Below are 27075 nucleotides of genomic sequence, written 5' to 3' on the forward strand. Positions count from 1 at the left end.
ATTTTTTTTAAAAAGCTAAAGGAGGGTAGAGAGTAAGTAGGTATGGGCAATAACAGTCCTAGCTAGAGGTGTAAGGAAGGGCTTACTCTGGTATAGTGAGTCAAGTTTTTTATTGACTGTTTTTATTGTATGGTTAATATGTAGATCAAATTTCAGGTTATCAGTCAATACCCCTAATCATTTGGTGGAGGGATCAGGAGATATGATGGTGCCATTGTTTGACTTAACAGTAAAGGTAAGTGGGGAATACCTACGGGTAGGAGAGAATAGCAGTAATTTTGTCTTTTTGGGATTCAATATGAGACGGTGGCTAAGAAGCCAGTTTTCAATGATGTTGAACACTTTTTGGGTTAGTGTCTGTAGATCAGAGGGGGAAGTAGCTGAGCAAATTAATGTGGAATTGTCTGCATACTGAATGCAGGTAGCATGTGGAATGACTAAGTGCAGGTCATTAATAAAGCTTGAAAATAGGAGAGGTCCTAATATGGATAGTACTGCATTTTATTTAGTTTTTTCAGTGAATATTAATTGAAATGAATATTGTGGTCTCTCTATGTCTCTACAAGGAGCTTGTTAGAAGTACAGCCAGTAGTATTAGTGGGGGTTAATTTCACTTATTTGATATTCTAGGTTTACCTCCTAGCCTAGGGGGTTTGTCTTGCCGTAAGTGTTACATCTTGTGTTATTTCTGCTAAATATCTGAGCTGTTGGTGGCTAAGATTTACCTGCAATCAACTGAATGTATAAGCTAAATTAAGTACACTTTTATCTGCACTTTTTCATATAGTACTGCATTTTATTTATTTTTTTCACTGAATATTAATTGAATTGAATATTGTGGTCTCTCTGTGTCTCTACAGGGAGCTTGTTAGACGTGCAGCCAATGGTAGAATGGGGGTAAATTCACTTCTTTGATATTCTGTGTTTAACTCCTAGTTTGGCGGTTTTGTCTTGCCATATAAGTGTTACATCTTGTATTATTTCTTCAAAATATCTGAGCTGTTGTTGGCTAAGATTTACCTGCAATCAACTGGACGTTTAAGCTAAATTAAGTACACATTTATCTGCACTTTTTTAATATAGTACTGTATTTTCTTTATTTTTTCACTGAATATTAATTGAATTAAATATTGTGGTCTCTCTGTGTCTCTACAGGGAGCTTGTTAGAAGTGTAGCCACTGGTAGCTGTGGGGGTTAGTTTCACTTCTTTGATATTCTGTGTTTTACTGTTTAATTCCTAGGCTAGGGGGTTTGTCTTGCCATATAAAAGTGTTACATCTTGTGTAATTTCTGCTAAATATCTGAGCTGTTGGTGGCTAAGATTTCCCTGCAATCAACTGTACATATCAGGTATTTAAGTACAATATTATTTGCACTTTTCTCATATAGTACTGCATTTATTTTATTTATTTATTTACTTTATTTGCCGTTTGTTTTCCAGGATCGTCCATTGGGCTACAAGGAGCCCACTTTCAATGGAGTCCTGGGGAGAAAAGCTCCAGAGAAATACAAATACATTGTACGAAAAGAGCACAAATCCATAATACACATTTCAATTAAATGCTAAATACATATTTTGTATAGTACAATCCCATACTGCATAATTCAAAAAGATGTCACATAATACAGAAATAAATTAATTTCATTAGGAAAGTTACATCAGGTTATTTTTTTAGGGAATTACAATGAGGTAAGGATGTATGATTTTATTTTTTTCACTGAATTTTAACTGAATTGAATAGTGTGGTCTCTCTGTGTCTGTAATTCTTTAATATTCTGTGTTTAACTCCTAGCCTAAGGGGTTTGCCTTGCCATATAAGTGTTACATCTAGTTTTATTTCTTCTAAATACCTGAGCTGTCGGTGGCTATGATTAACCTGCAATCAACTGGAGGTATAAGCTAAATTAAGTACACTTTTGTCTGCATTTTTTCATATAGTACTACATTTTATCTATTTTTTCATTGAATATTAATTGAATTGAATACTGTGGTCTGTGTCTCTAAAAGTAGATTGTTAGAAGTGTAGCCAGAGGTAGCAGTGGGGGGGGGGGTAGATTGACTTCTTTGATATTCTGTGTTTAACTCCTAGCCTAGGGGATTTTTCTTGGCATATAAGTGTTACATCTTGTGTTATTTCTGCTAAATATCTGAGCTGTTGGTGGGTAAGATTTACCTAGAATCAACTGGACGTATAAGCTAAATTAAGTACACTTTTATCTGCAGTTTTTCATATAGTACTGTATTTTACTTATTTTTTCAGTTAATATTAATGGAATTGAATATTGTGGTCTCGCTGTGCCTCTCCAGGGAGCTTGTAGAAGTGTAGCCAGTGGGGGTTAATTTCACTTCTTTGATATTCTGTGCTTACCTCCAAGCCTATGGAGTTTTGTCTTGACATAAAAGTGTTAAATCTTCTATTATTTCTGCTAAATATCTGAGCTGTTGGTGGCTAAGATTTACCTGCAATCAACTGAACATATAATCTAAATTAAGCACACTTTTATCTGCAATTTTCATATAGTACTGTATTTTATTTATTTTTTTCATGTAATATTAAGTGAATTGAATATTGTGGTCTCGCTCTGTCCCTACAGGGAGCTTGTTAAAAGTCTAGCAAGTGGTAGCAGTGGGGGGTTAGTTTCACTTCTTTCATTTTCTGTGTTTAACTCCTAGCCTAGGGAGTTTGCCTTGGCATATAAGTTTTACATCTTGTGTTATTTCTGCTAAATATTTGAGCTGTTGGTGGCTAAGCTTTATCTGCAATCAACTGGACATATAAGCTAAATTAAGTACACATTTATCTGCATTTTTTTCATATAGTGCTGCATTTTATTATTTTTTCACTGAATATTAATGAAATTGAACATCGTGGTCTCTGTGTTTCTGGACAGGGAGCTTGTTAGAAGTGTAGCCAATGGTAGCAGTGTGGGGGGGGGCTAGGTTCACTTCTTTGATATTCTGTGTTTAACTCCTAGCCTAGGGGGGTTGTCTTGCTATGTAAGTGTTACATCTTGTGTTACTTCTGCTAAATATCTGAGCTGTTGGTGGGTGAGATCTACCTGCAATAGAAGGAACATATAAGCCAAATTAAGTACACTTTTATCTGCACTTTTTTATATGGTACTGCAGTTTTTTTTATTTTTTTTTCACTTAATATTAATTGAACTGAATATTTTGGTCTCTCTGTGTCTCTACAGGGAGCTTGTTAGAAGTGCAGCCAGTGGTAGCAGTGGGGGGTAGTTTCACTTCTTTGATATACTGTGTTTAACTTCTAGCCTAGGGGGTTTGTCTTGCCATATAGGTGTTACATCTTGCATTATTTCTTTTACGTATATGAGCTGTTTGGTGGCTAAGATTTACCTGCAATCAACTGAATGTATAAGCTAAATTAAGTACACTTTTATCTGCACTTTATTAATATAGTACTGTATTTTCTTTATTTCTTCACTGAATATTAATTGAATTAGTTTGGTCTCTCTGTGTCTCTACATGGAGCTTCTTAGAAGTGTAGCCACTGGAAGCAGTGGGGGTTAGTTTCAGTTCTTTGATATTCTGTGTTTAACTCCTAGCCTAGGGGGGTTGTCTTGCCATATAAAAGTGTTACATCTTGTGTTGTTTCTGCTAAATATCTGAGCTATTGGTGGCTAAGATTTCCCTGCAATCAACTGTACATATCAGGTAAATTAAGTACACCTTTGTCTGCACTTTTTCATATAAAACTGCATTTATTTTATTAATTTTATTTGCAGTTTGTTTTCCAGGATAGTGCATCGGGCTACAAGGAGCCCACTTTCAATGGAGTCCTTGGGAGAAAAGCTCCAGAGAAATACAAATACACAGTACAGAAAGAGCACAAATCCATAATACCCATTTCAATTAAATGCTAAATACATATTTTGTATAGTACAATCCCATATTGCACAATTCAAACAGATGTCAAATAATACAGAAATAAATTATTTTCATTAGAAAAATTACATCAGGTAAATTTTTTTTTAGGGAATTACAATGAGGTAAGGATGTAAGATTTTTTTTTTCACTGAATATTAATTGAATCGAATATTGTGGTCTTTTTGTGTCTCTACTTCTTTGATATTCTGTCTTTAACTCCTAGCCTAGGGGGTTTGTCTTGCATATAAGTGTTACATCTTGTGTTATTTCTGGTAAATATTTGAGCTGTTGGTGGGTAAGATCTACCTGCAATCGAAGGAACATATAAGCCAAATTAAGTGCACTTTTTTCATATAGTACTGTAGTTTTTTTTTTCACTGAATATTAATTGAACTGAATATTGTGGTCTCTCTGTGTCTCTACAGGGAACTTGTTAGAAGTGCAGCCAGTGGTAGCAGTGGGGGGCAATTTCACTTCTTTGATATTCTGTGTTTAACTCCTAGCCTAGGGGGTTTGTCTTGCCATATACGTGTTACATCTTGTGTTATTTCTTTTAAATATCTGAGCTGTTGGTGGCTAAGAATAACCTGAAATCAACTGGATGTATAAGCTAAATTAATTACACTTTTATCTGCACCTTTTCATATAGTACTGCATTTTATTTTATTTTTTTCATTGAATAACAGAAGTGAATATTTTGGTCTCTCTTTGTCTCTAAAAGTAGCTTGTTAGAAGTGTTGCCAGATGTAGCAGTGGGGGGTAGATTGACTTCTTTGATATTCTGTGTTTACCTCCTAGTCTAGGGGGTTTGTCATGCCATATAAGTGTTACATCTTGTGTTATTTCTGCTAAATACCTGAGCTGTCGGTCACTAAGATTTACCTGTAGTCAGCTGGACGTGTAAGCTAAATTAAGTAAGTACACTTTTATTTGCAGTTTTCATATAGTACTGCATTCTATTTATTTTTCTCACTGAATATTAATTGAATTGAATATTGTGGTCTCTCTGTGTCTCTACAGGGAGCTTGTTAGAAGTGTAGCCAGTGGTAGCAGTGAGGGTTAGTTTCACTTGTTTGAAATTCTGTGTTTAACTCCTAGCATATGGGTTTGTTTTGCCACAAAATTGTTACATCTTTCTGCTAAATATCTCAGCTGTTAGTGGCTAAGATTTACCTGTAATTAACTGGATGTATAAGCTAAATTAAGTACACTTTTATCTGCACTTTTCTATATAGTGCTGCATTTTATTTATTTTTTCACTTAATATTAATTGAATATAATATTTTGGCCTCTCTGTGTCTCTACTTTCTGGTTTAAAATCCCATGTGTGTGCTTGTTTCCCACATTTCATGTTTCTTGTTTTATTTCTTTTAAATATCTGAGCTATTGGTGGCTAACAATAACCTAAAACCAACTGGATGTATCAGCTAAATTAATTACACTTTTATCTGCACTTTTTCATATAGTACTGCATTTTACTTTTTTTTCATTGAATAACTGAAGGGAATATTGTGGTCTCTCTTTGTTTCTAAAAGTAGCTTGTTAGAAGTGTAGCCAGATGTAGCAGTGGGGGGGGGGGGTAGATTGACTTCTTTGGTATTCTGCATTTACCTCTTAGCCTAGGAGGTTTGTCATGCCATATACGTTTTACATCTTGTGTTATTTCTGCTAAATACCTGAGCTGTCGGTCACTAAGATTTACCTGTAGTCAGCTGGACGTATAACCTAAATTAAGGACACTTTTATCTGCATTTTTTTCATATAGTACTGTATTTTTTTCACTGAATATTAATTGAATTTAATATTGTGGTCTCGCTGTGGCTCTACAGGGAGCTTATTATAAGTGTAGCCAGTGGTAGCAATGGGGGTTAATTTCACTTCTTTGATATTCTGAGTTTACCTCCTAGCCTACGGGGTTTGTTATGCTATATAAGTGTTACATCTACTCTGCTAAATGCCTGAGCTGTCGGTCGCTAAGATTTACCTGAAGTCAGCTTGACTTATAAGCTAAATTAAGTACACTTTTATTTGCAGTTTTTTCATATAGTACTGCATTTTATTTATTTTTCTCACTGAATACTAATTGAATTGAATATTGTGGTCTCTCTATGTCTCTACAGGGAGTGTAGCCAGTGATAGCAGTGAGGGTTAGTTTCACTTCTCTGATATTCTGTGTTTAATTGCTAGCGTAGGGGGTTTGTCTTGCCATATAACAGTGTTACATCTTGTGTTATTTCTGCTAACTCCTGAGCTGTTGGTGGCTAAGATTTACCTGCAATCAACTGGACGTATAAGCAAAATTAATTGCACTTTTATCTGCATTTTTTCATAGTACTGCATTTTATTTATTTTTTTCATGGAATATTAATTGAATTGAATATTGTGGTCTCTATGTGTCTCTACAGGGAGCTTGTTAGAAGTGTAGCTAGTGCTAGCAGTGGGGGTTAGTTTCACTTGTTTGAAATTCTGTGTTTTAACTCCAAGCATAGGGGGTTTGTTTTGCCACAAAAGTGTTACATCTTCTGTTATTTCTGCAAAATATCTGAGCTGTTGGTGACTAAGATTTACCTGCAATCAACTGGACGTATAAACTAAATTAAGTACACTTTTGTCTGCATTTTTTCATATAGTACTGCATTTTATCTTTTTTTTTTCATTGAATATTAATTGAATTGAATATTGTGGTCTGTCTCTCTAAAAGTAGCTTTTTAGAAGTGTAGCCAGAGGTAGCAGTGGGGGGGTAAATTGACTTATTTGATATTCTGTGTTTAACTCCTAGCCTAGGGGATTTTTCTTGGCATATAAGTGTTACATCTTGTGTTATTTCTGCTAAATATCTGAGCTGTTGGTGGGTAAGATTTACCGAGAATCAACTGGACGTATAAGCTAAATTAAGTACACTTTTATCTGCACTTTTTTTATATAGTACTGTATTTTACTTATTTTTTCAGTGAATATTAATGGAATTGAATATTGTGGTCTCGCTGTGCCTCTCCAGGGAGCTTGTAGAAGTGTAGCCAGTGGCAGCAGTGGGGGGTTAATTTCACTTCTTTGATATTCTGTGCTTACCTCCAAGCCTAGGGGGGTTTGTCTTTAAAAGTGTTAAATCTTCTATTATTTCTGCTAAATATCTGAGCTGTTGATGGCTAAGATTTACCTGCAATCAACTGAACATATAATCTAAATTAAGCACACTTTTATCTTCAATTTTCATATAGTACTGTATTTTATTTATGTTTTTCATGTAATATTAAGTGAATTGAATATTATGGTCTCGCTCTGTCCCTACAGGGAGCTTGTTAGAAGTCTAGCGAGTGGTAGCAGTGGGGGTTAGTTTCACTTCTTTCATTTTCTGTGTTTAACTCCTAGCCTAGGGAGTTTGCCTTGGCATATAAGTTTTACATCTTGCATTATTTCTGCTAAATATTTGAGCTGTGGGTGGCTAAGCTTTATCTGCAATCAACTGGACATATAAGCTAAATTAAGTACACATTTATCTGCATTTTTTTCATATAGCGCTGCATTTTTTTTCACTGAATATTAATTAAATTGAACATTGTGGTCTCTGTGTTTCTGGACAGGGAGCTTGTTAGAAGTGTAGCCAATGGTAGCAGTGGGGGGGCTAGGTTCACTTCTTTGATATTCTGTGTTTAACTCCTAGCCTAGGGGGGGTTGTCTTGCTATGTAAGTGTTACATCTTGTGTTACTTCTGCTAAATATCTGAGCTGTTGGTGGGTGAGATCTACCTGCAATAGAAGGAACATATAAGCCAAATTAAGTACACTTTTATCTGCACTTTTTATATAGTACTGCAGTTTTTTTTATTTTTTTTTTCACTTAATATTAATTGAACTGAATATTTTGATCTCTCTGTGTCTCTACAGGGAGCTTGTTAGAACTGCAGCCAGTGGAAGCAGTGGGGGGTAGTTTCACTTCTTTGATATTCTGTGTTTAACTCCTAGCCTAGGGGGTTTGTCTTGCCATATAGGTGTTACATCTTGCATTATTTCTTTTACGTATATGAGCTGTTTGGTGGCTAAGATTTACCTGCAATCAACTGAATGTATAAGCTAAATTAAGTACACTTTTATCTGCACTTTATTAATATAGCACTGTATTTTCTTTATTTCTTCACTGAATATTAACTGAATTAGTTTGATCTCTCTGTGTCTCTACAGGGAGCTTGTTAGAAGTGTTGTCACTGGAAGCAGTGGGGGTTAGTTTCACTTCTTTGATATTCTGTGTTTAATTTAGCCTAGCGGGGTTGTCTTGCCATATAAAAGTGTTACATCTTGTGTTATTTCTGTTAAATATCTGAGCTGTTGGTGGCTAAGATTTCCCTGCAATCAACTGTACATATCAGGTAAATTAAGTACACCTTTGTCTGCACTTTTTCATATAGAACTGCATTTACTTTATTAATTTTATTTGCAGTTTGTTTTCCAGGATAGTGCATCGGGCTACAAGGAGCCCACTTTCAATGGAGTCCTTGGGAGAAAAGCTCCAGAGAAATACAAATACACAGTACAGAAAGCACAAATCCATAATACCCATTTCAATTAAATGCTAAATACATATTTTGTATAGTACAATCCCATATTGCACAATTCAAACAGATGTCACATAATACAGAAATAAATTATTTTCATTAGAAAAATTACATCAGGTAAATTTTTTTTAGGGAATTACAATGAGGTAAGGATGTAAGATTTTTTTTTTCCACTGAATATTAATTGAATTGAATATTGTGGTCTCTTTGTGTCTCTACTTCTTTGATATTCTGTCTTTAACTCCTAGCCTAGGGGGTTTGTCTTGCATATAAGTGTTACATCTTATGTTATTTCTGGTAAATATCTGAGCTGTTGGTGGGTAAGATCTACCTGCAATCGAAGGAACATATAAGCCAAATTAAGTGCACTTTTTTCATATAGTACTGTAGTTTATTTTTTTTCACTGAATATTAATTGAACTGAATATTGTGGTCTCTCTGTGTCTCTACAGGGAACTTGTTAGAAGTGCAGCCAGTGGTAGCAGTGGGGGCAATTTCACTTCTTTGATATTCTGTGTTTAACTCCTAGCCTAGGGGGTTTGTCTTGCCATATAAGTGTTACATCTTGTGTTATTTCTTTTAAATATCTGAGCTGTTGGTGGCTAAGAATAACCTGAAATCAACTGGATGTATAAGCTAAATTAATTACACTTTTATCTGCACCTTTTCATATTGTACTGCATTTTATTTTATTTTTTTCATTGAATAACAGAAGTGAATATTTTGGTCTCTCTTTGTCTCTAAAAGTAGCTTGTTAGAAGTGTTGCCAGATGTAGCAGTGGGGGGTAGATTGACTTCTTTGATATTCTGTGTTTACCTCCTAGTCTAGGGGGTTTGTCATGCCATATAAGTGTTACATCTTGTGTTATTTCTGCTAAATACCTGAGCTGTCGGTCACTAAGATTTACCTGTAGTCAGCTGGACGTGTAAGCTAAATTAAGTAAGTACACTTTTATTTGCAGTTTTTTCATATAGTACTGCATTCTATTTATTTTTCTCACTGAATATTAATTGAATTGAATATTGTGGTCTCTCTGTGTCTCTACAGGGAGCTTGTTAGAAGTGTAGCCAGTGGTAGCAGTGAGGGTTAGTTTCACTTGTTTGAAATTCTGTGTTTAACTCCTAGCATAGGGGTTTGTTTTGCCACAAAATTGTTACATCTTCTGCTATTTCTGCTAAATATCTCAGCTGTTGGTGGCTAAGATTTACCTGTAATTAACTGGATGTATAAGCTAAATTAAGTACACTTTTATCTGCACTTTTCTATATAGTGCTGCATTTTACTTATTTTTTCACTTAATATTAATTGAATATAATATTTTGGCATCTCTGTGTCAATACAGGGAGTGTGTAAGAAGTGCAGCCAGTGGTAGCAGTGTGGGGTAGTTTCACTTCTTTAATATTCTGTGCTTAACTCCTAGCCTAGGGGGTTTGTCTTGCCATATACATGTGTTACGTCTTGTGTTATTTCTTCTTAATATCTGAGCTGTTGGTGGCTAAGATTAACCTGCAATCAACTGGATGTATAAGCTAAATTAAGTACACTTTTATCTGCACTTTTTCATATAGTGCTGCATTTTATTTATTTCAGTGAATATGAATTGAATTGAATATTGTGGTCTCTGTTTGTACAGGGAGCTTGTTAGAAGTGTAGCCAGCATTAGCAGTGGGGGTAAGTTCACTACTTTGATATTCTGTATTTAATTCCTAGTCTAGGGGGTTTGTCTTGCCATATAAGTGTTACATCTTGTGTTATTTCCGTTAAATATCTGAGCTGTTGGTGACTTAGATTTACGTGCAATCCACTGGACGTATAAGCTAAATTAAGTACACTTTTATCTACTCTTTTTTCATATAGTACTGTGTTTTATTTATTATTTGTACGGAATATTAATTCATTGAATATTGTGGTCTTTCTGTGTCTCTACAGGGAGCTTGTTAGAAGTGTAGCCACTTTGTGTTGAACTCTTAGCCTGGGGGGTTTGTCATGCCATATAAGTGTTACATCTTGTGTTATTTCTGCTAAATATCTGAGCTGTTGGTGGCTAAGGTTAACCTGCAATCAACTGTACGTATAAGCTAAATTAAGTACACTTTTATCTACACTTTTTTCATATAGTACTGCATTTTATTTTTTTCACTGAATATTAATTGAATTGAATATTGTGGTTTCTTTGTGTCTCTTCTTCTTTGATATTCTGTGTTTAACTCCTAGCTTGTGGGGGCTGTCTTGCCTTATAAGTGTTACATCTTGTGTTATTTCTGCTAAATATCTGAGCTGTTGTTGGCCAAGATTTTGTGCAATCAACTGGACATATATGATAAATTAAGTACACTTTTATCTGCACTTTTTTCATATAGTACTTTATTTTATTTTTTTTTTCACTGAATATTAATTGAATTGAATATTGTGGTCTCTCTGTGTTTCTAAAGTTAGTTCCCCACCCCCTTCCCTGTTATTGTTGTGGTGTTAATTTTGCTGGCTTTGAAATTGCATGCCCCTCTTGTAAATTTGTGTTTCGACACCCCTTCTGGGCCCATCTCATTTGCTCACTCAACTGAGTACAGTGAGATTATATTTTGATTTCAGGCACTCCTACTAGTCCCATCTCTTCAGCTTTATCTACTGTGTACAGAGACAGCATTTGGGAAGGACAACTCCTGTAGCCTCTTAATCCTGCTCTGTCCCCTCTCTCAAAAATATATATATACTTTATTCAGCTGTTCTTACTGTAACTGTCTTAGTTTGCTGTTCTGTGTGCTCTTATCTGCTCAGTTGCTCTTACTCTGCTTGTTAGTAGCCTCCTAATGTACTGCCTTCTGCATTTGTTTTTAGTCATTTAATTTAATTGCCAAAAAAAATATATACAAAATTCTAAGCTTGTTTACTACCTTTCCTTTAATTAGTCTAGTCCAGATACAGATTTGCTGTATCCAGGACTGTTTGTAAGCTTTTGAGCCCCCAAGCCTTTCTGTGTTGGAGGGAAGCCTTTTAGCTGATCAGTGAGAATGGTAAGCACTAGGTATCATATCTACACAAGAGTGGTTTCTGGCCAAGAAATTGTAATTTATTGGCCGTTTGGGCAGTTTTTCCATCTCTTTCAACTTTCTGGTTTAAAATCCCACGTTTGCGCTTGTTTCCCACCTTTCCTGTAACTAGTCTCATCCAGATACAGATTTGCTGTATCCAGGATTATTTGTAAGCTTCTGAGCCCCATAAGCCTTTCTGTGATGGAGGGAAGCCTTTCAGCTTATCAGTGAGAGTGGTAAGCACCAGTTAGCCTATTTATTTATTTTATTTTACATTTGTTGATTGGGCTAGTCCACCTGGATATATCTCCATTTTCAGCAGAGGCTCGGGGAGAAAAGTTCCAAAAATAGACATAGACTATACATTACATTTATACATATAAGATGCAAGTATTGAATTCATTAGAAAATACACATTGACATGTACAATGACATAAAATCTGACATTTTAAAACATACACAGTTCATGGGCTATCAGAAACATTCAACCATGATACAGCATAAAGTAACCTTGAACCTAGGGATACAGAAGAGAGTTAGTTTGGGTAAGTACAGGGACATAGCCAGTTTGTTTTGAAGTACTGTTTAAGGTTATTTTTGGATAGGGTTATGGAAGAAATCAAAGTAAGATCAGTAGGCAGTATGTTCCAAGTTTTGCCAATGGAGTTAGAGAACAAGGAGTCACCGGCTGTATTATTGGTTTTAGCTATTTGTACTAGAAGCCTGTTGAATGAGCCTAGGGTCTTAAGGTTGTTGTATGGGGTGATAAGGTTCTTAAGTATGGGAATATTTTCAGGTTGGTAGAGTATTTTATGTGTAATTATAATTTGATTGTATTGTAGTTAGTTGGGCAATTCTAACCATCCTAATTGGCTCAAGTTATGACGGTGGTGAGTTCTGTATGTAGCAGCTTGCCAGTTTAAGGTCATTTTTGCTCATTTGTAAATATGGTGGAGGCATAAAGGAGGGTAGAGAGTAAGTGGGTACGGGCAATAACAGTCCTAGCTAGAGGTGTAAGGAAGGGCTTAATCCTGTATAGTGAGTCAAGTTTTTTACTGACTGTTTTTATAGTATGGTTAATATGTAGATCAAATTTCAGGTTATCAATCAATACCCCTAATAATTTTGTGGAGGGATCAGGAGATATGATGGTGCCATTGTTTGACTTAACAGTAGAGGTAAGTGGGGAGTACCTATGGGTAGGAGAGAATAGCAGTAATTTTGTCTTTTTGGGATTCAATATGAGTCGATGGTTAAGGAGCCAGTTTTCAACAATGTTGAACAGTTTTTGGGTTAGCGTCTGTAGATCAGCGGGGGAAGTAGCTGAGCAAATTAATGTGGAATTGTCTGCATACTGAATGCAGTTAGCATTTGGAAAGACTAAGTGCAGGTCATTAATAAAGCTTAAAAATAGGAGAGGTCCTAATATGGAACCTTGTGGAACACCAAGGGTAATGGGAAGATGGCTTGATATCTTGGTTTGCCAAAGAACAGCCTGTCTATCATTTCGGTAAGATTGGACCCATTGTATAGCCAGATTATCTAGAGAAAATTATCTAAGTATGTTTATGAGTAGTTGATGGTTTACCATGTCAAAGGCTTTAGAGAGATTAATAACGAGGGCTGAGGAAAGAATGTTATTATAGCGATTTCTGTTAATGGCATCAGAAAAAGACAGGAGGGCAGAGGTGGTGCTATGAAATGATCTAAAGCCATGTTGAGAGTTGGCGAGTAAGTTGTTTTGGATAAGATAGCTCAGCAGTTGTCTATGTATACATTTCTCCATGATTTTAGCCAGGGGTGATAATATGGCTATGGGTCTATAATTTGATAATTCATTGGAGTGACCACCTTTATGTAGAGGGATAATATGAGATATCTTCCAAATAGAGGGGATGAAACCTTCGGTTATAGTTCTATTAATCAGGATGGAGATGGGATAGGCTATGGCATCCGCAGCTTTTTGCAGATATTCTGCCAGTAAGAGATCAGCAGAGAGGGTGGTTGGTTTAAGTTTCTTAATAAGGATTCAAACAAGGGATGTGGGAACAGGTTGAAGATGAAAAGAGGATTAACAGTTGGGTGTAAAAGTAATAGGACTTGAGCCATCAGGGGATAGCTGGTTGGCTAAAGATTGGATGGTTTCAGTAAAGAAATTGTTAAAGGTATTGGCAACTTCTTCTGGACTATTGTAGTTAGTACCTGAGGAGGTCGGAGTGGTGGATTCTCCTGAGTGCAGTAGTTTATTGATACCTGCCCAGAACTTTTGAGGTTTGTTTTGCTGGGTTTACTGTAGTTGGTAGTAACAGTTTTTTTTTTATCTGACAGAATGATTTTTTTTGTGTCATTCCTTAGTTGTCTATATTTAATTTGATCTGCAGGGTTTTTTGTGGTACGCCACTTGTCCCATACCTCATTTCTGAGTAGGTTTTTTGGTCTGGACTCGTTTGTGAGCAATGGGGCATTTTTTTGTTTTAGTTCTAATTGAACATGTTGGTGCATGGTAGCTTTGGATGGTTAGAAATTTAGTATTAAAGTGTGTTACTGCTTCCTCCAGGGGCAGGTGGTTTAGGACTAACCAATCACATAAACTTGGTTCATTTTGGAAGTTATTAGGGTTGAAGTTTTTTTGTTCCTCACTGTCTTATAGGTGAGTTGGTTAAGTATGTCAGCCTTATGACTAATTATAAACGTAAAAAAGTGGTCACTTATAATGTCAGGGACGGTCCCCGCCTTGTATATTTGGGGATGACTGTTAATGAGAATCCAGTCTAAGGTACTTTCTTTGTTGTTGGGTTTGTTGATCCTGGTGGGGGAGGTAATGGTCTGAGTAAACCCATGTAGGTCAACATGGATAGTAGGGTGTTCAGAGGAACAGCTGTTCCAATCGATGTTAAAGTCACCAAGGACTATGGTTTCTTGGGGGTAGTTGACAACCAATATTGGATGTCCTCAAGGATGTTAATGTTGTTACCTGGAGGTATATAGACACAGATGATATATAGGCATTTACATTTATTGATTTGTATCTTAGCAACAAGTATTTCAGCATTACTGACTTGGGGTGGTTGAAAGGTTTCTGTGATCACCTGTATGCCAGATTTATATAAGACAGCTATCCCCCCTTCCTAGCTTTGTGGTCAAGTCCCAATATATTGTAACTGGGTGGTATTACTTTGTTGTCTTGTATTGTTGGTTTTAGCCATGTTTCAGTGAGACATAATATATCTAAAGAGTGAACAAGAGGGCATGGAAGTGGGGAACCTTATTATTTATACTTCTAATGTTTAGGTGGCCGATCAAGAGTGAGTTGTGAGTTCTATTTAGGGTTTTTAAGTTAGAGGGAATAGTACTGTTAGGTATTGGGTTATTGGTAGTGGTTGGTCCAGGGTTTGGATGAATGTCTCCATCTATTATGAGGTTGTGTTGTATTCTAAATATAAGTTTTTGGAGTTGACTTAATACGTTCTGGTACTTCCTGGGTTTTGGGTTTATGTATCTAGTTCAACTGAGTCGGCGATATTTTGTAAATAAGTTATTTGGTAAGCAAGGTTTGTTTACTTGGTTTTGAAATTTTGGCCCACTTGGAGTGGAGGAGTGGATTTTGGCCCAGAAATTGTAGTTCATTGTCCGTTTGGGCTGTTCTACCACAAGAGGAGTGGATTCTGGCCCAGAAATTGTAGTTCATTGGCCGTTTGGGCAGTTTTTTCCATCTCTTACAACTTCCTGATTTAAAAAGCCCACATTTGCGCTTGTTTCCCAGCGTTCCTATAACTAGTCTAATCCAGACACAGATTTGTTGTATCCAGGACTGTTTGTAAGCTTCTGAGCCTCCCAAGCCTTTCTGTGTCGGAGGGAAGCCTTCTAGCTTGACAGTGGGAGTGGTAAGCACTAGGTAGCCATCTGCCACAAGAGGAGTGGTCTCTGGCCCAAAAATTGTAGTTTATTGGCTGTTTCAGCAGTTTTCCATCTTTTTCAACTTTCAGGTCTAAAAGCCTGCATTTGCATTTTTCCCGCCTTTCCTATAACTAGTCTAGTCCAGATACAGATTTGCTGTATCCAGGACTGTATGTAAGCTTCTGAGCCTGAAAGCCTTTCTGTATTGGAGGGAAGCCTTCTAGCTTATCAGTGGGTGCGGTAAGCATTAGGTAGCCTATCTACCACAAGAAGAGTGGATTCTGGCCCAAAAACTGTAGTTTGTTGGCCGTTTGGACAGTCTTTCCATCTCTTTCAACTTTCTGTTTTAAAAGCCTGCGTTTACGGTTGTTTCCCACCTTTCCTGTAACTAGTCTAGTCCAGATACAGATTTCCTGTATCCAAGACTGTAAGCTTCTGAGCAGTGCCAAAGTCTGCTCTTCAATTTTTCCCTTAGATCTGCTAGTTCTCTCCTATCCTGCACTTTTACTAGCTTATTAGTCTAGCACTTTACCAGACTTCTTGTAGCAATTACTGTTGCACACAAAAGTGCTATCAGCATGAAACGTTCCACAAGGAAACAGCTCCAGTACTTATTATTAATGTCCACCCCTCCAGGCATGTCTAAAGGTCAGTTCCCTTTGCTTTCTCCTATTAACCTGGTGAACTTGGGCATCCTGAGCCAATGTAACAACTGCCTCATGTACACTGACAACCCTCTCCTTTTACCTCCCAGCACTCAGACTTGCGAGAGATGCAGTTATACATCCAAACTGGAAGCCATGCATTCTCCAGCCAAGACCGGAATAACTGGTCAAGAGGAGAAGGTCAACACTTGCACCATACCACATGGAACACACTGCCCTCCAGAACATACACCAGCACTGCCTTCACATTAAAACACAAACCACACACCCACTTTCACGGAGGCTCTCAATAAAAATCTACTCAAACAGCAGAGACCTCCAAGGCAGAAACGCACTTGACCACCACAACACAACACTAATCACGAGGCACATAACTCTCCTAAACAGTGTGCCATTCAACCAAAGCCCCTAATGCAAAACAGCATGCCCTACACATTAGTCATAGGTGACTTGATAGTGAGGCACACTGATGTCCCACTTGCTAGACTGAATAAGGAGAAAGTAACAGTCAGCTGCTTTTCAGGTGCCAGGATCTGCCACATAACGCATGCACTCAGGTCCCTCAACAGCTGGTACAAATATGACTCAGTCATTGTAGATGTGGGTGTGAATGACCCAAGACATATCTCCCTGAACTACATGAAAAGCGACATGAAGGAGCTCTCGGATTATGTAGCCCAGGCAGGTGTGACCCTAGCCCTGAGCACCATCCTACAATAACCCAGAATGATACCACAGTACAAGCAGAAAATGATCAATTTCAACAATTGGCTAAGTTTCTGGTGTCACTCTAAGGGGATCCAGTATCTGTCTGCCTGGGATGACATGATTGACAGACCTCGATTCTTTGCCAGAGGTGGCATGCATTATTCACACCTGGGCTTCCGGATACTGGCCAAGGCTCTTGCCACCCCTATAGTGCCTTTTTTAAGTGGTGTTCCAAAGACCAAATTACCACCATAACAGCTACAAACAAATGCAATCTGAGGGTCATGCTGCTTAATGCTAAGAAGTCCGAATCTCAAAATGCACTCGCTCGAATCACTTCTTACAATGGAGAACATCGACATTTGTGCTGTAACAGAGACCTGGTTCAAGCAGCAGAAAGCGCTCCTACACTACCAGGCCATAACTCTTTATACACCTTTCGTCCCCAGAACTTGGACCGAAACTCCAAAGGTGGTGGTTGTTTCCATTTTCATAAAGAATACGCACACCTCCAGACTGGTAGCCCAACATAACGCATCAGAGATACTTCAGGAGCAGGTAAGACAGCGATTCAGGTCATAGCCTGCTATAGGTCCCCAACCATGTCCCAAGACTCGCACTTCACATTCCTAAGCACCCTGGGGAATACTAGGGTCCAACCTAACACTCATACTCGGCGACTTCAACTACCCCACCATTAACTGGGAAAACTAGTCAAGTATCAATACACTTGCCCAACGTTTCCTGGAGTTCATTAATTCCAAAGCCCTGGACCGGCTCGTTCTTACCCCCACTAAAGGTAGCAACATCCTTGACCTGGTCATTACTAACACTGGCGACCGTTGCTCTACACCAATAGTCAACTCCTCCCTAGTTAGATCCAACCACAAACTAATCACCTTGGAAATCCACATCCCATCCCACCCCACCTGCAAAGGTATCCATCATGAAAAACTTCTCCAAAGCTAACTTTGGGCTCCTAAAAACAGAGGTGGCTAACTTCATGGCACCCATGCAAATGGAGAATAGTTGCATGACTACCGAATAATTCACCAATGCACTGTACGAATATGTACACAAATGCATGGATCTCACCATACCCAATATAACCAAGACACTCTCCTCCAAAAAAAAGGAAGCTAATCTGGTGGTCCCCTGCCATAAACAAACTCTACAACAGGAGGAGGAAACAGATGCAGAATAAGATAAAGTCCCAAGTGTGGAAAAACTCCCTTATCAGCCTCAACAAAAAGTTGAGATCCCTCATCAAATCCTCCAAAGCTAGCTATGAAAACAGAATTGCAGCAGACAATAAAGACAACCACAAAGCCTTCTACAGTTATGTAAAAAATCCCCATGGCAATACCCAGATTTGCTCTGAGCTAGTACTCAATGGTACCTCCTATACTGAGCCAACAGATATTGCCAGTATACTAGCCAACAGATTCAGTGCAAACTTTACCCCCCCAAAGGACCAATCACAATACCAGTAGATTGCCAGGTGTCCAGTATTACTGCTGCACAGGTTAAAACAACACTGTCCAAGGCCATGAATACAGCTTCTATTGGACGTGAGAATATCCCTGGCTGTTTTGTACATGAACTACAGAGTGAACTGGCACCTCATCTATGTGCCCTGTACAATCACAGCCTCACCTTAGGCTTTGTCCCTACCAAATGGCGCACTGCTACTGTCATCCCTCTCCACAAAGGAGGAGCGACTACAAACATTGAGAACTATCACCCCATTAGCCTGACGAGTCTGATATGCACAGCTATGGAACGCATCATTATGGACCTAGTAAAGAGGGATATAGGGAATCTCCAAACTCTGGATCCCACACAGTTTGGTTTTGTGAAGGGTAGATCATGCCTGCTTAACTTGGTCAACTTCTTTGAGTCAGTCACCAGAGCTGTGGATGAAGGCAAGGTGGTTCATACAGCTTACCTTGATCTGGCCAAGGCCTTTGATACCATTCTCCACTCAGGAATCATAGAAAACACACTAAGCTAGGCATCAACCACTGTATCACTAGGTGGGTGGCAAACTGGCTCACAGATAGAACCCACCGTGTGAAAGTAGCTGACTCCAAGTCAGACTGCCAACTAGTCAAGAGTGGAGTCCCACAGGGTTCGGTCCTGGGTCCACTCCTGTTTGGTATCTACTTCTCTGAAGTCCAGGCCAACATGAAGGGACTCTGGCTGATAAACTTCGCAGACGATTGCAAGTTGGGAGCTATTAACTCTCCAAGTGATGTTGACATCCTACAGAATGGCCTCACTGAGACCAACGACTGGTGTCAGAACCATGGCCTTAAGCTCAATGCCAAAAAATGTCGTTATTCCCATTGGGAAAAACCTGGTTCCCATGAATTACACTGATGGTAGACCACTGAATGCAATAGGCATTATAAGAGATCTGGGAACACAGGTTGACAGCAACCTCTCTTTTGATCACCGTATGGCTACTGTGGTCAGAAAGTCCTTCTATGTGGCACATCTCATTACTAAGGGTTTTGCATCCAGGAATAAAGAGGTCATTGTCTCCCTCTACTCTTCCCTAATTAGACCAGTCATTGAGTACAATGCCCCATTTGGCATGTACCTCACTAGACACCTGCAACAACTGGAGAGGCTGCAAAAGTACCTCACAAAGAGGATCCTAGGCCTTAAATACTTGTCCTATATGGACAGACTCAAAAAACTCCAACTATTCTCTCTCTCATATCGCCTACTTAGAGGCGATCTCTGCTTGACTTACAAAGCCATGTCTGACCCAGCTCTGTTAGAAATGCTACATCTGAAGAAATCCCAATCTTCTGCACCACACGCTCCAGAGACCTCAACCTCATTACCACAATCAACAGAATATACTGGAGGGATAGGTTCATAACTCAGCGAATGCCAATGCTATGGAACAGACTTCCCATACATGTCAAGCAGAGCACCTCGCTGACCCTCTTCAGGAGAAATCTTGATGGGTGAATGGGAAACAGAAAATTCACTCCAGGGATAACCCCAGTGGCTCTACTTGACAGAGGCACTGGGAATTAAGGTCGGGTTGCACAATGCCAGGGTAATCCTATGGCTAGGCTTGTAAAGGCCCCAGGGCCATTAGCCTAGTACACACCTATGTATCTAGGAACACTTCGGAATCCTCAAATAGCTTTAATTAATGTTAAAAAGTAACAGAGTGAAAAAATGTGGTCATTTTCCTTATTTTATAAATTTTATGCGATTTGGACTTTATTTCAAACATTTTCCTTAGTTATTCAAATATTTTTATCAATATGTTGCAGTTTCGGACATTTTGTTTAACTAGAAATTTGTTTAGAGCATTCTGACTGCTTTGCTTTATATTTTGTGAATAAGAAATCATTTAAGTAAGCTTTGGTACCAGAAATTCATTTCTGACCTGTTTTTGTGAGTTCTACGTGCAGCAGGGATGATCCATTCCTCTATATTCCTCCACCATTAACTGTGTGCCTTCGGTCCTGAATATGGATCCCATTCTGGAACACCATGTCACTCATTTTGTTTCGCAAGTAAAGACAAACAGCCTGGGTAGTTTGTTTATATGCTTTATTATGTAGAAACACATCAGGAGGGATAGCAGCAGTACAAAATACAAAAGAACTGATTAACTGACAGACTACACAGACATGCATGCTTACATCTCAACAAGTTACTACAAAATGGCAGTCAGGCTCTCACATGCTCAGTATTTATACACTTGTGCAAGTCCCTAGAAAGCTTCCTAAAGGGATACATACATATTGCTCTTCAGACAATATATCTATGTCCCCAAATGTGCAACAAAATCTAGAATATTTAGTATTTTTGCTTGGAAATGTTTACATATTTTTACACCCCAAGTAGACTCCAAAGAAATTTTCCTCAGGTAGACAGCAAATGTAGGTGTGATGGGGAAGAAAGAGGTAACTGGGAACTTTCTTGAAGTGTGGTAAGTTGGTGGACTTTACAGATTCCCTGCTAGATGCACTGTTGGAGATGCCAGGTGGGCAGATTGGTGTGACAAAGGCCATGATTTTTCTGAGCGATGATACAGAAAAAGAAGTTATGTACCTACCATAACGTTCCATGTTAGTTGTCTTCATCTCGCCTTCTTTCTTGCTTGTTGGGATCAGAGCCAATCCTTGGCTCTGACTCTGCCATCTTCTATAGCTCGAGAGCTGTTTTCTGGCTCGAGGCTACCCCTTATCCCATGATGCCTAGCGCAAGCTACCCAAATCTAGTTTGCAATAGCTAACCCCAGACATAGCTAGAGAATCAACCTGTCCAAACAAACAGGTTGAGCAAACCTGTAACATTCACTCAGTCAGTATTGGAAACACACCAGAGAAAACTCAGCCAGTGAAACCAGGACTCCTCTCGGTCCAATAGGACAGGGGGACGGAGGATGGGACGCAAGAAAGAAGGTGAGATGAAGACAACTAACATGGAACGTTATGGTAGGTACATAACTTCTTTATGTTAAGTTGTCTATCTCACCTTCGTTTCTTGCTTGTTGGGACAGCGTCCCTAGCACCTACAATCCTGGGTGGCTCATTGGAACAGACTCTTCAGAACAGTGGAACCAAAGCTAGCTCTACTCCTGGAGACCATGTCTAACTTGTAATGAGAAACAAAGGTATGAGGATTTGCCCACGTGGCAGCGGCACAGATAGAGTCCAAGGGCAACCTAGCCTGGAAGGCTAATGAGGTAGCCAAAGCCCTAGCAGAATGACCTTTCGGTTTGATAGACAACTCTTTGTTTCTTAGTTGATAGATGAAAGTAATAATGTGAGACAACCACCTGGACAGAGTCACTTTGGAAACTGGAAGACGCTGTTTGCCCCTAGCATAGGAAAGGAAAAGTTGGTCCGACTTTCTTATATCCTTCGTTCTATGCAGGTAAAAATGCAATTGTCTATGAACATCCAATTGGCGTAGTTTGTATTCTGCATTGTTCGTGTAGTTAGGGAAAAACACAAGGAGGTCTATAGATTGGTTTAGATTATTCTCCGAGCAGACTTTGGGAAGGAAGGAGGGATTAGTTCTCAGGGCAACTCTGTCCTTGTGAAAAACTAAATACAGAGGACGAACACTCAGTGCATGAAGTTCCGAGACACGTCTGGCTGAGGTAATAGCTACCAGAAAGAGAGTTTTCCAAGATAGGAACTTAATGGAGCATGATGCAGCCGGTTCAAAAGGGGGCATAATCAAGGAGCCTAGCACCAAAATAAGGTCCCAAGGAGGAGGGGGATGTCTTACTGGGGCCAAAGGAGAGTAGTCCCTCTGAGAAATGCTTTACACAGCTTATGAGACATAATGTTCATATTAGAAAAAACAACATGAAAATTAGAGATGGCCGCTAGTTGAACCATGATTGTGGCAGACGCGGACCCGGAATGGAAAAGTTCTGTTAGGAACGCCAAGATTTCGTGCACTGGAGCTGAAAAGGGGTCTATGTTCCTAGCCTCTGCCCAACAAGAGAAACTTTTCCATTTGCTAGCATAAGTCTTCCCGGTGGCGGATTTGTGAAAGGAGACAATAATCTCACACACGGCTGGGGAAATGCTGGGAAGCCTGGCTAGGTTGGAATTGGATCAACCAAGCTGTGAGCTGGAGTGTATGGAGGGATTGATGCAGCTCTCCTGATTGATGAATCAGTAGGTCTGGAATAGGATCAAGGGTCCAGGGCTGCTTGATGAGGTAACGATGCAGGAACGGAAACCAAATCTCTCAAGGCCAGTAGGGGGCAATGAGGATCATTTTGCAACCCAACGGAATAACTTTCTGTATGAGTTTGGGTATAAGAGGGAACGGAGGGAAGGCATAAAGAAGTCCCTGAGGCCACTCGTGGACTAGAGCGTCTCTGGGAAGGTGATCAGGAAGCGGTAAAAGGGAGAAGTAGTTGCTGCATTTGGTGTTGAAGGGGGTGGCAAACAGATCGCAGCAAGGCTGTCCCCATTTGCGGAAGATCAGATCCGCAACTACCTGATTCAGAGACCACTCGCGAGGCATGAGAATAGCTCTGCTGAGCCTGTCCGCTATGACGTTGGACTTTCCAGGGATGTGCGTCGCAATCAGAAATCGTTGGGAAGAAATTGCCCCCTGCCAGAGTCTGAGTGCTTCTCGACATAGGGGGTAGGACCTGGTTCCGCCCTGTTTGTTGATGCACCACATCACTGACATGTTGTCTGTTTGAATTGCAATGGTCCCAGAAAGGAGAGAGTCCTGAAGGGCTTGCAATGCTAGGAGCACGGCTCTCATCTCCAAGACATTTATGTGCAGATGGTACTCGTGAGGCTGCCAAGTGCCTTGGACTGTCCTGCCCTGATAATGCCCCCACAACTCTATCAGTGAGGCATCCGTGGTCACTGTGGCAACCGGAGGGGACTGAATGAAGGGTCTGCCTTGAGTCACTAGAGGGGAGACCATCCACCAGGAACGGTGTCTTTTGCATGCTTCTGTAATCATGATCATATGAGACATGGGGAGCTGTTGAAAGGACCACTGTGTGAATAGAAGCCACTGAAGGATTCTCATGTGAAAACGGGCCAGAGGTATCAGAAGAATTGCCGCTGCCATAGAGCCTAAGGTTTGGAGGACACACCTGGCTTGTACCCATTTGCACTGCATGAGGAATTGAACCTGCTGGTGAATTGTGGACACCCTGTCCGAAGGTAGCTTTGCGTACATGCTCCTTGTGTCTAAGTTTGCTCCTATATAAGTAATAGATTGACAGGGCAACAAGGCAGATTTTTTGAAATTTATAGTAATGCCTAGCTGAGAGCAAACTGAAATTGTGTAGCCCCTGACTTGAAGAAGTTGATGCCTGGTAGTAGCAGTGAGGAGCCAGTCGTCTAGATATGGAAACACCTGGAATCCCTGATGCCTCAGGTGAGCCGTGACCACTGCCATACATTTGGTGAACACCCTGGGGGCTGTGGTGAGACCAAAGGGCAGAGCTCTGAACTAATGACTGGCTCCCAGCCGGAAGCGAAGGTACCTCCTGGAGCGTCTGTTCATCTTGATATGATAGTACACATCCTGGAGATCTATGAAGCACATCCAGTTTGTCCTGACCCAGAAAGGGTAGAATGGACTGTAGTGTGACCATCCGAAACTTTGTTCTTTAAACAGACTTGTTCAGTCTGCTGAGATCCAAAATAGGTCTCCAGTCCCCTGTCCTTTTTGGTACCAAAAAGAACCTTGAGTAAGTTCCGGATCCGTATTGGTCTGCTGGGACTTCCTGGATGACTCTTTTTTCTAGCAGTTTTGAAACTTGTATAGCTGCTTGGTCCCTCAGATTGGGTGGAACATCTGGGGGGGACTTGCATGACAGAAAAGGGGGTTGAAAGAATGGGATTCTGTAACCTCCGGATATGATTGAATGTACTCATTTGTCTTGCGTTAGGTTTAGCCAGGCCTTTGGGTACATTGAAAGTCTTCCCCCGACTGCCTCCAGAGGCGGACAGTCGGGCAACACTTCAGGGATGCTGGAAGGGCTTGTCAGAGAAAGATTCTCTGCTGCACTGATTCTGCGGACCCCCTCTGCCATGAGGGCGGCGTCTGTTGTTATTGTTATTTCCTCCTCTGCCCCTGGAGGAAAAATCACCACGTGTGTCAGGCGAAGCTCCCTGGGATATGCAAAACCACATTTTCCCACTCTTCTGACCCTTGGGGTATGGTCTAGAAGGAGTGGAAAAATGGACTCCCACGGCAGAGAGAGTCTTGCCTTCCTGCTCACACCTAGTGAGAGTGTCTTTCACCTGTGGTCCAAAAAGAAAGGAACCGTCAAAGGGAGTGTTGGTGAATGATGCTCTGAAGGGTTCCGCAAGGTTACACAGCCGCATCCATGCATGTCTCCAAAGTGCCACACCTGTACCCGCGGCTCTACTTGCACCATCGGCTGTGTAGGAAATGAGCCTCATGGAGGAGTTGACTACTGAGTTAAGGGTTGCCAGCTGAGAAGCCACTTTAGCTTGAGCCCCTTCAGCTGATGGATCCTGAAGGGTATCTCCGAGCTCTTTTAGGAGATCCCTCTGAAGCCTGGTGAAATGGCATAAGTAGTTCAGTGACCTCATGGAGAAGGTCACTGAAGCAAACATTCACTTCCCATATCTGTCCATGGTCCTAGACTCCTTGTTAGGAGGCTGGACAGAAGAAGAAGTTTCCGCTAACTCCTTTTTAGTGGCTGCTGCTACCACCATGGCATCCACGGGAACACCCTTAGCAAGGAACTGTCTGTCCGGGGGAGCAGTAATAAACTTACCTGGCCTCCTCGGGGTTGGTTACACTGTATCCAGGGCTGACCAAGCCCTTCAAGTCACCACCGACATTAGTGGATCGAAGGGCGGAGAAACCCAGGAGGTGGAGGGTCGGGAACTGAACGCATCCAGGAATACAGATTTGTCCTCGGTAGGGGCAAGGGTATTCCAGTTCCCCCTCTGCTTACGCATTTCTAGGATGTCCACAAAAGAAACATCTTCAGAGGGGGATCTCTGGGACCCTTCCGATTCATCCAAATCCGTATCCGAAGTGACAGACTCGGGGGGAGTCAATGTGCTTCCTCTTGCACTGCTTCTTCTGAGGGGGCTCCTCTGAATGATCAGGGGAGGCCTCGGAGGAAGAGGAAACACCCAGTGGGGTGATCTGGAGTGCTGGTTCCCCACGCTTGTGATCTGGAGGAGGGACAGAGGTTGACGCATGCACTATGGGAGACTGAGCCAGTGGGGTCGAGGGTGGAGCTGACTGGGAGGCCAGCACACTCCCCATGACATTGAAGGCATCCCCACCACGATGCAGAGAAGGCTCCGGCTTTGAAGAGACTGGAATCCTCCTCCGCACCGAGGGAGACAGCTCCGAGGCCGATGTAGGAGCTGAGCTCACCTGCGCCGACGCTCTGAGAGGGAGAGCGGGGTCAGACAAGGGTCTGATGCCACTCACCCCCTCAGAGCCGACGAGGGAGTCTTGGTGCCCGGATCCCTCAATGGAAGGCACCATCGATGGGATCAGAGCTGATGACGGATCCGAAAGAGAAATCATAATCGGAGCCGACGGTTCCACGACTCGAACCCCAATAAACACTGGCTCCGAGCTCAATGGAGTCGGAGGAGGAACATCGATAGAAATGGACGAAGCAGACACCTGATGAGGAGGGCTGGACAACATTTTGGCCAGTGCCTGCGACTTCAACAACCTACTGACCCACTCTCTCCACGTCATGGTCTGACAGCCTAGAGGACTGAGAAGAATGTGAAGATCTATGACTACGGTCACTCTGCAAAAGGGGAGACCGAGGAGACGAATGAATGGAGTCTAGCGAATGGGACATCGGCCTTTTTTTAGTCCTTGACGGCTCCGAAGGTACTGGTGGACGGACAACGAAGCAGTTTCCTCGGTTCCAGCCGGAACTGAAGAGGTAGTAGGCAAGTTAGGGGCCAATGATGGCTCCGAGCTGGGAGCCGACGATTTGGCTGGTTTAGGGGATTTCACTGGCTGAGCCTTGGCGGGTGAATCCTGAGGCTTGAGAAGACCTCTCAAAATCAGTTTATTCTTGCGTTCCTGCAGAACTCTTGGGCTAAATGCATGGCAGATAGAACAAGAGTCCTGCAGGTGCACAGCGCCTAGGCAATAGACACAAGAAGTGTGCCCATCTGTCAGAGACATCTTCTGACAGCATGAGTCACACTTCTTGAATCCCGACACTTTAGTTTCTTTAGACATACCCTGTCTAAAAACTTAGACCAACAGGCCACACAAAAATTGACTCAATAAAGTTAACACGCCAGCACACTAAGTACAAACACACAAAAAAGGCCCAATAACTTCGGGAAAAAGAAAACGGACAACACTATCACTAAGGTAACATATATATATATTTTATATATATATATATATATATATATTTTTTTTTTTTTTTTTTTTTAAACTAGGGAGCTTCTAACTGAAACGGCTACCGACCAAAGACTAAACACAACCACAGGGGGGAAGGGGGAGGGGGAGGGGAGAACTCTCTAATTTAAATGAGTTCTAAGGGGGAAAACAAGTACCAAACACTAGTTAACTGTACTACTTATCGCTATGTAAATATTACAACAATTATAGACCAAAGACTAAACACAACCACAGGGGGGAAGGGGGAGGGGAGAACTCTCTAATTTAAATGAGTTCTAAGGGGGAAAACAAGTACCAAACACTAGCTAACTGTACTACTTATCGCTATGTAAATATTACAACAATTATATAAAACAGCAGATATCTAAAAGAAAACCCTAATCTGACACAAAAAAGCAGATTAATAAAGTTATACAAGCCTCAGCCAG

This window comes from Protopterus annectens, chromosome 8.part0 (genome assembly GCF_019279795.1).
Source record: "Protopterus annectens isolate FY-2018-M chromosome 8.part0, PAN1.0, whole genome shotgun sequence".
Classification (NCBI taxonomy): domain Eukaryota; kingdom Metazoa; phylum Chordata; order Ceratodontiformes; family Protopteridae; genus Protopterus; species Protopterus annectens.